We start from the raw sequence: 10,826 nt of genomic DNA, 5'->3' as shown, positions 1-10,826 counted from the left end.
TCAAACGAAGAAATACATCTAGACAATTTTTGGATTTAGCACCTACAGAATTATTTAGGTATTTTTTTGTTTGGATTGTAGCAGCTATAATAGTAGCTGCAAGTATTAAGAAACATATGTGTACATATGTTTTTGGCTAGAGTGTACCTCTGTATTCACTGACGCAACATGAAGAAGCAGCAATTATCAGTGTTCTTTCTAGTAATTCATAAGTCTTCATGTCGAACTGTGGTGCTTGTTCATTCCTTAAAGTTTAAGCTATTACTTTGTCAACAAAGTTTGTCATCCTACAGAAATACAAAGCAGATTAATACACATTATTATGTAAATAGCCCTCAACACTTACAACACGATACTAAGTAGCAGCAACAAAAATGTGTGTCAGATAATTTACTAAATAGTTTGCATTACCAAATCATCTTCCTTTGCTCCAGAAAGATGTAGAAGGTCATCTCTACTCCCTAAGGACACTCCTAGTTTTGATTAGAAGTTAAACAGTTCCGTCAAACATATATAAAGTTCGGAAAATTTATTCTAATCTTAATCTAGTATAGAGTTTATAAACAAAAAAAAAAAAAAACAGTAACCAAAATCCGACCTAAACGATATGTAATATTGACGACGACAAAAAAATGTTGAGGTGAAGCAACAACGGAAAGGGAAAAGTGGCGACCGTCGGCAAGTAAACAGGTAGCAACAATGACACGACATACCGGTTCGAATTCCATCACATCTTGACACCCCAATTACTGATAAAATCCTAACTTCCAACCTTAAAATAACTTGTTATGAAAGGTTAATCAAACGATTAAAACAATTCAAACCCACTATTTGCAAAAAACCAGAAAATGAAACCCTACCTTTCAAACCCTACTGGTGTCGATTACCGACCCAAAAAGAATGGCAAAACCCTAACCTTTTATCGATCGTATCAAAATCCAAGAATCGTTCGTGGAGCACATTGCACTTGACGGTCTTCGTCACCGACTCTGAAAGAATGGGAAGGTGCAGGTATGGTAGTGGTTACAAATAATGATACGGAGTAGAGCAGTACCTTTAATCGGTGACCTTGAAACCCATGTAAACAACTAAACACCGATTACGGCAGCAGCTTACGAAGACGATAACCCAATGTTTGGTTGTTAGAAGGGGAAAGAAATCGCTGGAAGGTTTGCAAGGGAGAAGCGGAAGCATGTAAGGAAAGGTAAATACACATGAAGCAAAAAGACAGGACTACCCCGTTACTGTTCATTCAGCTTACCTTTAATAGGTGACCTAGAAACCCATGTAAACATCGATAACGGCGGCAGCTTACGAAGACGACAACCCAATGTTTGGTTGTTAGAAGGGGAAAGAAATCGGCGATGGAGAAGGGGAAAGAAATCGCTGGAAGGTTTGCCAGGGAGAAGTGGAAGCGTGCAAGGAAAGGTAAATACACATGAAGCAAAAAGACAGAAGTACCCCGTTACTGTTCATTCAGCTCGGCTGTTATACTTATTATAGAATTATAGATTTGACGTGTCAACTCTTAATCACCCCTTAATCTTTTTTGCTGATGTGTTAATCCAAGATTAATCCCAATTAATTAACACTAATTACCCTATCTAATAAACACGCTGGCATCTCTAATCGCTATACACACAAAGAGCTCCAGAAATCTGATTCCTTTCTTCTCCAATTGCTGCTCTCCGGTCGTTTATTTCATTCATACGTTCTTCCGTATACTCTGAATTATGGTTCAAAAATTGGGAGAAGAGGAGACAAAATCAAAAAATTGGGGGTCTGGCTATCCAGATCCACTAGGGTTCCACGGCAGCGCAATCAAATATTTATTCTTCTGTAACAATCGATCTGTAACAATCGATCATATTCAGACAAATTTTGCATCCGAGACAATCGAATTGGCTGCAAATTAAAATTCAATACGCCAGAAACCATCGATTAAAGAACTTGCTGGTCTGCAATTCATTTTTTTTTTTCAAAAAGGTAGCGACTTTTTTATAGGTTAAATCCAATCGAAGTTTATTCGTTATTATGTAAATGAATTAGTCATCAATTAGGTTATTAGTTGATTGTTTGAGTTCTTTTTAATCGTTTATTACAGTTGTAAACTTTTTTCCCCAAATCGATTTAATCACATTTTAGTCTGTATTATATTACGTGATGATGATGATACTGTTTTTGAGGTTTAAGTATATACTTACGATCGTTATTAATTAAATATGATTTTTGAATAAGCTATATGCCCTAATTTATGAGTGGTCTATTCAGGTGGTGAAATTGGTACTGCTGCTGCACCCATAATGGTTGTGCAACAGATAGTTAATAGGTTGACATGAGCAGATATATATTGCGCAGACTTTAAGTTTCAGGGTTTCATTGACTACAAGCCACTCGATTTGTTGTTAGACCATGGCATCATGCAATAGTAGTGTTTGGTGGTTATATCGCTTTATCTATAAACCTAACGGTTTATCTCTTAGCCTCTTCTTTACTATTTTAATGTCATTTTAAAATTTGTGAAATTATATTTGGTTGTTTCTGATTTTTTCGAGATGTTGTTGATGTGTAGATGTTGAATGGCCGATGCAATCTAAGCAAACAAAAGCAAAAGTAAAAACTAATTTTAACCATCTTTTTCTACTGTTTTGTATTATTGTTGATGATGAACATTTAATGTTATGAATGGTCCAATTATACAAAAGCTTCAGATTGTATCATTTTCTGAAATTATGAATAGCTTCTGCATTCGTTCATTGTTAAACTCATGTAAGTTGGGTTACCTTATTAAAATTTTGATCATAAATGTCAAGTGAAACATGACGTGGGTTGTAATTGCCACCCTCAGTATGTGGCAATATTTAAATGTCGAAAGGAAGCCGTGACTTAGATATTATGTATGATGAAAGTAAATACGTATGCATGTGACATGTATATGCATTGTGAATGTAAATACATATGTATGTTATCGTGATTAAATTACTTGTGTAGTTGCAAAATTGTATTGGAACAAATGTATTTGGCATGTTGTACTGGAAATTAGGCCTGATCAGTATTTATTACCACCTATAATTGCAATTGCTTTTAAACCCAATCAAGTATTTCTTGATTTCCAAAGTTTCGATATGGTTTGCGTCCCTGTATTCTCTAGCAACTAGAATTATAATTGATATACATATTACTTTAATGTGTCCCCATCCAACCATTTACATAATCACAGTTCATCACTCTATCCTTCAAGTAAATTTATTTAGGTATACTTTTAATTTTGGTAGCCCAGATTTTAAGGTTTTTGATTTTGTATGTTTTTTCACGAATCGCCTTCAATATATTAATGAGTAATTTTTAAGAAACTTATGTTTGATTTATTAGTTTGAGTGCTTTGTTTAATTTGATATGTTTAATTTTTTATTATCCATCTATGTAATTATCAGCTAATTACTTTGCCTTATGAAGTGATTATTTTCTTAGCTACAATAGCATTCATTAATCCATTATAGATGCCATTGTAGTTCTCTTTGCAACGAGCTTTGGAAGCTTCTCGAGTTCTTGCAGAGTCTCTAGCTACGGAGAACTTAGCAATCACCGATTCCTAACCAACAAGTGGTATATTTAGCCGTGACATTGTTTTTACAGCTCCTGTCAATTTTCCAACATTACTTCATCTAAAGAAAGTCCATTAATTTTTATTTCTTTCTATTTTTTTCTCTTTCTTTATAGGGAGGTGTTGTCAACCAATCAAAGGCTGATATGGAGAGATTGCAGGAAGAAATTAAGGCCCAGTTGGTTAGTATTTAATCAATTGGCACTAAATTTCCAAGTTGAATATATTTTGTAAATCGGTTAGGACATTTTTTATGTGACTAGGTGGAACTTGAGGCTATGAGGACCGAGTATGGGAATGCCCAGATAGAATTTAATGCAGCTGATGAACGTGCGAATCTGTTAGCGTCTGAGGTTATTGGTTTAAAATAAAAGGTACTAAACACTCATGGTATTTTGCGACACACTTTTTAGTTGTGGCAAAATGGGCGGGTCAGGCATGTGGGTTGCCAATCCAAATGTGTAGTTTCTTTGGTACGTATCGAAATGGGTAGGTTTTTGGCTGACCCTGCACACCTCTTTTGAAGACAGTCAAAAATATGTTACTTGCATATATGTTGCAATGTACTATACAATTAGTTTTGTACAACGATCATACTTAGTTCTAAACCCACTAATGCTTTATTTTTTGTTTTCTATATCTGTATAGAGATATTTATTTTTAAGATATATAATCACTATTGGAATTCACGCTAAACGAAAACTCAAGTAAAAGTTGGGGAATGTCGTATTCGAGAATGGAAACTTGGTAACAACTACAAACAATTGATTGTTGCATTGAAAGTGTATTCATTCATAGCGTGTACGTAATAGTTAAATTTACAATAAATTTGGTTTCAATATAGATAATATCAATAATAAGGGTTTCATCACTATCAAGGCCTCATACAAGTAATCGCTCCCAATACTAACTGACAAATGCTATAACAAGCCTATGAGATTAACGCACGTAAAATTATTCGATGAAACTTACTCTTTTTTTTCTCTTTGTAGGTCGAAATACATTATGAGGTAATAGATGCTCAACTGGTGGTGGTGTACCTCTACCAAACTTATGTGGTTTACAATTTACACACTGGCACCCTTTCTAAATTTGTTTGGTGAAGTTAAACATGTAGCCAAATGACTATGATTTTGTCTCATCATTTTGACACTTTGATCAACTTAGAAACTTTGACCCGTGCAACTTTTATGGCAGACAAATGATCAGTTTCTTTCATTCATTCGTTCTTTCGTCATTGTCTAATACGGGTCTTTGGCACCAATAACAACGCATTCAAATATTATTTTTTAGAGCTGCCGTGCAACGCACGGGCTCTTAAATCTAGTATAGAATATAGAATATAGAATTATAGAATATAGAATGATTTCAGCCCTTTAATGTAAAGCAGCAAAAGCAATTCAGTTGCTTAATTTCTAATTATGTTTTGGGAACACTGAATATAATAATTTGGTTTTGTTTTGATATACTTTGCTATAGCTAATTGTAATGTTATGGAAATGTAAACATATCGTAATTGGTTTTGTTTCGATACATGACATCACGTTGTGCCAAAATATTGTACATAATTGCTAGTTGTTGGATTGGCGTATAAGCTATTGACAGCAGTTAATCGTTGTATAAACTTGTACACGCATATACAATTTTGCAAATAAAGTTTTCTTTTATTGCTATTCCCAAAAAGGCTAAGGAGGTGTACACAAACTATCATGATAGTATGGTATCTAATGATGACAGTTGTGACACATCGGATGATGAAGGTGTGGATAGTCTGGAAGAAGAACCGGCTCTGTTACTCCGTGGGTGGAAACGAAAAGTTCGGTAAAGGTAAAAACAGTTTTAATCCTAAGAAAGCTACATAATATAATTGTGGTAGGGTAGGACATACTGACGTTGAATGTACGTCAAAGGTGAACAAAGATGTGCACGGCCCAATCCGAAGGCATGGGCGGTAAAAACCCCCTCCCCACAATGCCATGTTTAATACACGAATCTATTGTTATTTTGCCTGTAAAGTTGTAATCATTGTTAGGATATTAGGACCCAAACAATGCTAGTAATTCTACAAGATTACTAGCCGAGTAGTGATTCTATCAAGATCACTCAAACCCACTTAATGAACGAAAGATAATAAAATTCGATAAATGTAAATCGACACAAGATATAACGTGGTTATATGCAATCGTTGTGATTGCTTTAGTCCACGGACCAACTAGAGAATGTATTTCAGTAATTTTGTGGTGTGTTACAATATGATACAATGAGTTCAATTTATAGAGAACCAAGAACTCATAAGAAACTAGCAAGGAATCTTCATTAGGCTATGTAATCATCATACTAACCAACTAGCCAAGCTTTACACCCACTAATGGCATGATCACAGCCACAATTGGTGGTGTAAAGCAACCCACTAAGCACCTAAAGTGCTAATTGACTCAACCAAGTTCGGATCTCATGTGTGCAAGTTGACAACTTGCTGCCAGAAGGGTGATGCGCCGCATCACCAAGGGATGCGCCGCATCCCTTTGCTTCCCACGTTTCAGAATCAAGTGGCAGCCCCGGATGCGCCGCATCTGGATCTGGATACGCCGTATCTGACCCTTTTGATGCGCCGTTTCAGCTCAATGCTCCGCATCTAAAACCTTCGGACAAATTTGCTCTATGAATGTTTCGCATCCACCCATGGATGCGCCGCATCACTACCCTATTTCAGTTTTTCTTGTTTGTTAAAACGTCTCCACATTCCAACAAATCTCCCACTTGGATACTTTGAACAAACTCCAATCATATCAATGATTTTAACCAAGAACATTAAACCACCTTCGATTACCGCCAAATATCATTTGGGACACGCACGCTCAACACATTCTTCGGATGAATAGACTTTCGATAAAAGGTCTTCAATACTACTTGTTAAACTTCTAACACCATTCACATCTCTAGCTGGGGTCTTCTCTTATCAATTCGTGAGAAGACCAATTGAGGTAATGCAAAATCTCAATTTCTCCGTCGTGACCACCTTAGTAAACATATCGGCAGGATTCTTCGTACCAAGGATTTTCTCCAAGAATAAAGTGCCATCATTTATATGTTGTCGAATAAAATGATACCTTATCTTGATGTGTTTCGTACGACTATGAAACACAGGATTCTTCCCAAGATGAACCGCACTTTGATTATCACAATACAAGACGCAATAGTCTTGTCTTTTACCCAACTCGCCTAAGAAGTTCTTCAACCACACTAGCTCTTTAGAAGCTTCCGCAATAGCCATGTATTCGGCTTCGGTGGTTGACAAAGCAACACTCTTTTGCAATCGAGATAACCAACTAATCGTCGTCTTCCCCATTGTGAAAACATAACCCGTAGTGCTTTTTCCCGAATCATCACATCCACCCAAATTAGCATCCGCATAGCCTCTAAGTATGAGATTGTTTTTAGAGAAACACAATCCCATATTAGAAGTACCTTTCAAATAGCGAAGCAACCATTTGACCGCTTCCCAATGCTCTTTCCCTGGATTAGACATATAACGACTTACAACTCCCACTGCTTGAGCAATATCGGGTCTTGTACAAACCATGGCATACATAATACTACCCACGGCCGATGCGTATGGCACCTTTTCCATATCCTTCTTGTCTCTTTCCGTCTTTGGTGATTGACTTTTCGATAGTTTTAAGGTGCTTCCCAAAGGCATAGAACGAGCCTTTGAATCTTCCATGTTGAACCTCTCTACTACTTTCTCAATATATTTAGATTGAGACAAGTATAGAGTACCCTTCACACGATCACGCACAATACTCATGCCAAGTATTTGCTTAGCACCACCAAGATCTTTCATCTCGAATTCTCGGGAAAGTAATTCCTTCAACTTGTTAATTTCGGACATGTTAGAACCTGCAAGCAACATGTCATCAACATACAATAATAAGATTATGTAAGAAGACTTGAATTTCTTCAAGTAGCAACAGTGATCCGCTTCACATCTTAAGAAACCAATCTTCTTCATAAACTCGTCAAACTTCAAGTACCATTGCCGAGGTGCTTGTTTCAATCCATACAAACTTTTCTTTAGCTTACAAACCCACTTCTCTTTACCCTTTACCTCAAAGCCCTCGGGTTGCCTCATGTAGATCTCTTCAACAAGATCACCATGTAAGAATGCAGTTTTTACATCTAGTTGCTCAAGATGTAAGTCTTCGGATGCAACCATAGAAAGTACCAAACGGATAGTAGTCATTTTAACTACCGGTGAAAATATCTCTTTATAGTCAACCCCTTCCTTTTGTTGAAAGCCTTTGACTACCAAACGAACCTTGTACCTTCTCTTGCCATCTAACTCATTCTTGATTCTATACACCCATTTGCTTTGAAATGCCCTTTTATCATGAGGTAACTTCACTAGTGACCAAGTCTTGTTCTTCTCAAGTGATCTCATCTCTTCTTTCATGGCAAGCTCCCATTGTATGGATTCTTTTGTCTTCCTTGCCTCAAAGTAACTTTCGGGTTCACCATTCTCGGTATAGAGCAAGTAGTTTGCTGATGGAGAATACCTAGGATTAGGTTTGGGCACTCTAGTCGAGCGTCTTGGTATAGGAGTAACCGGAATGGTTGGACCGGTTTTATTTGTGTCCTCCTCATCACTAGAACTCGCACTATGTTCGGAATCATCACCGCTTTCCGAACCATCCCCATCATTAGCATTTTCTGACGCCTCACCGTCATTTGGCAATTCATTGTTTCTCAAACTCCCACTAGAACCTGCAAGATCATCAATAGAAACATCGTCAAAAGTAACTTGACTCGGTTTAGGACTCCCCGTTTCCGGTTTACCATAGACCGAATCTTCATCAAAAGTAACATCTCGCGAACGAATTACTTTTCTAGCTTCGTTGTCCCAACAACGATAACCCATTTCATCCGACCCGTAGCCTATGAAAATACACTTCTTTGACTTAGCTTCAAGCTTGTCTTTATCCGCATCTTTAGTCTTCACATATGCATTACACCCAAAGATCCTAAGGTGACGATAACTCACCTTCTTGCCTTGCCATTCTTCCTCGGGAATTCGGAAACCCAACGGTGTTGAGGGTCCCCTATTCATCAAATAAGCCGCCGTATTAACCGTATCCGCCCAAAACATTTTAGGCAAACCGGCATGTAGTCTCATACTCTTAGCCCTTTCATTTAACGTACGATTCATACGTTCGGTGACCCCATTGTGTTGCGGTGTCTCCGGTACCGTTTTCAACATTCTAATACCGAGCTTTGCACAATGGTCTTTAAACTCAAGACTACCATATTCCCCTCCATTATCCAACTTCAAGCACTTGACTTTCAAGTTAGTTTCATTTTCAACCATAGCTTTCCACTTCACAAAAGTATTAAATACATCGGATTTAGCTTTAAGAAAATAAGCCCATACCTTTCTAGTGGAGTCGTCAATGAAGGTGACATAATAGCGAGAACCTCCATGTGATTCTACATTGGTTGGACCAAACACATCCGTATGAACGAGCTCCAATTTCTCTAACTTAGGTGTATTCCCTGATTTCTCAAAAGTCACATTCTTTTGCTTCCCATAAACACATGGTTCGCAAAACCCAAGTTCTACCTTCTTCAAATCCGGAATTCTCCCACTCGAAACAAGCATCTTCATACCCTTCTCACTCATATGCCCGAGTCTTCGGTGCCATAGAGTTGATTTGGACTCAACATTAACCGTAGCAACCACCGTATCTTCATCTAACACTTCAACCATATAAAGAGTTCCCCTTTTATGTCCACGAGCCACTACACAACTACCCTTAACCACCTTCCATTGGCGGTTTTCAAAAGTAACCGCGTTACCTTCATCATCTAATTGACCAACCGAAATAAGTTTCCTTTTCAATTTAGGAATGTACCTTACGTTCTTCAAAGTCCAATTAGAACCAAGAGTCGTCTTCAAGACAACATCTCCAATGCCCTTTATGTTGAGTTGCTTGTTGTCCGCCAATCTCACCTTGCCTTGATATGAACGAAAATTCTTCATCATGCTTTTGACATGAGTAGCATGAAACGAAGCTCCCGAATCCAAAATCCAAGACTCCATAGAATTTTCAACACTACACAAAAGTGCATCATCACTTTCCCCTTCGGCCAAGTTTACACCTTTCGCGGAACCATTTTTGCAATTCCTTTGAAAGTGCCCTTTTTGATTGCAACCCCAACAAGTAACTTCACTTCTAGCTTTCGATGAATTCCTCTTCTTAGACTTCTTCCTACCCTTCTTCTCATCGCGTTCAAATTTCCTACCCTGGTTGTCGGTACTTAACAAAGAACCGGACGTTGATTCTCCCGAGTTTCTCCTACGAGTATCTTCACCAAGAATCAAATCCCTTATAGCTTCAAACGCTAGCTTAGTAGTTCCCGTAGAGCTACTAACCGCGGTAACCGTACCCGACCAACTTTCCGGTAATGATGAAAACAAGATAAGTGCTTTTAGTTCATCATCAAACTTAATCTCTACCGATTCAAGTCTTGAAACGATATTATTAAATTCATTGATATGATCCGTTGCACTCGTACCTTCCTTCATCTTAGTATTGAACAATTGACGCATGAGAAATACCTTATTTGCAGCGGTAGGTTTCTCATATGAAATGTCCCGTTCTTATTGATTAAAAACGTTCCATATTAATTGATTTCGTTGCGAGGTTTTGACCTCTATATGAGACGTTTTTCAAAGACTGCATTCATTTTAAAACAAACCATAACCTTTATTTCATCAATAAAGGTTTAAAAAGCTTTACGTAGATTATCAAATAATGATAATCTAAAATATCCTGTTTACACACGACCATTACATAATGGTTTACAATACAAATATGTTACAACAAAATAAGTTTCTTGAATGCAGTTTTTACACAATATCATACAAGCATGGACTCCAAATCTCGTCCTTATTTAAGTATGCGACAGCGGAAGCTCTTTATAATCACCTGAGAATAAACATGCTTAAAACGTCAACAAAAATGTTGGTGAGTTATAGGTTTAACCTATATATATCAAATCATAATAATAATAGACCACAAGATTTCATATTTCAATACACATCCCATACATAGAGATAAAAATCATTCATATGGTGAACACCTGGTAACCGACATTAACAAGATGCATAATATAAGAATATCCCCATCATTCCGGGACACCCTTCGGATATGATATAAATTTC

At 37.2% G+C, this 10,826-nt stretch overlaps 1 long non-coding RNA gene across 5 annotated transcripts; it reads left to right on the top strand.

The window, feature by feature from the left end:
* The first annotated feature begins 1,526 nt into the window (after nucleotides 1-1,526).
* Nucleotides 1,527-5,050, top strand: LOC139898605 (uncharacterized). Of its 5 annotated transcripts, none has more exons than XR_011777070.1 (6): nucleotides 1,527-2,470; nucleotides 2,573-2,613; nucleotides 3,513-3,606; nucleotides 3,721-3,786; nucleotides 3,868-3,978; nucleotides 4,597-5,050. It is a non-coding gene; the product is annotated as an uncharacterized lncRNA (long non-coding RNA). The 5 variants fall into 5 exon arrangements; XR_011777073.1 differs by having other exon boundaries at nucleotides 3,501-3,606; XR_011777071.1 differs by having other exon boundaries at nucleotides 1,970-1,986; nucleotides 2,272-2,613.
* The last annotated feature ends 5,776 nt before the right edge of the window (nucleotides 5,051-10,826 follow it).

The sequence above is a fragment of the Rutidosis leptorrhynchoides genome, chromosome 3, assembly GCF_046630445.1.
Source record: "Rutidosis leptorrhynchoides isolate AG116_Rl617_1_P2 chromosome 3, CSIRO_AGI_Rlap_v1, whole genome shotgun sequence".
NCBI lineage: Eukaryota > Viridiplantae > Streptophyta > Magnoliopsida > Asterales > Asteraceae > Rutidosis > Rutidosis leptorrhynchoides.
The sequence above is the reverse complement of the archived record's forward strand: the minus strand, read 5'-3'. Positions and strand labels throughout refer to the sequence as shown.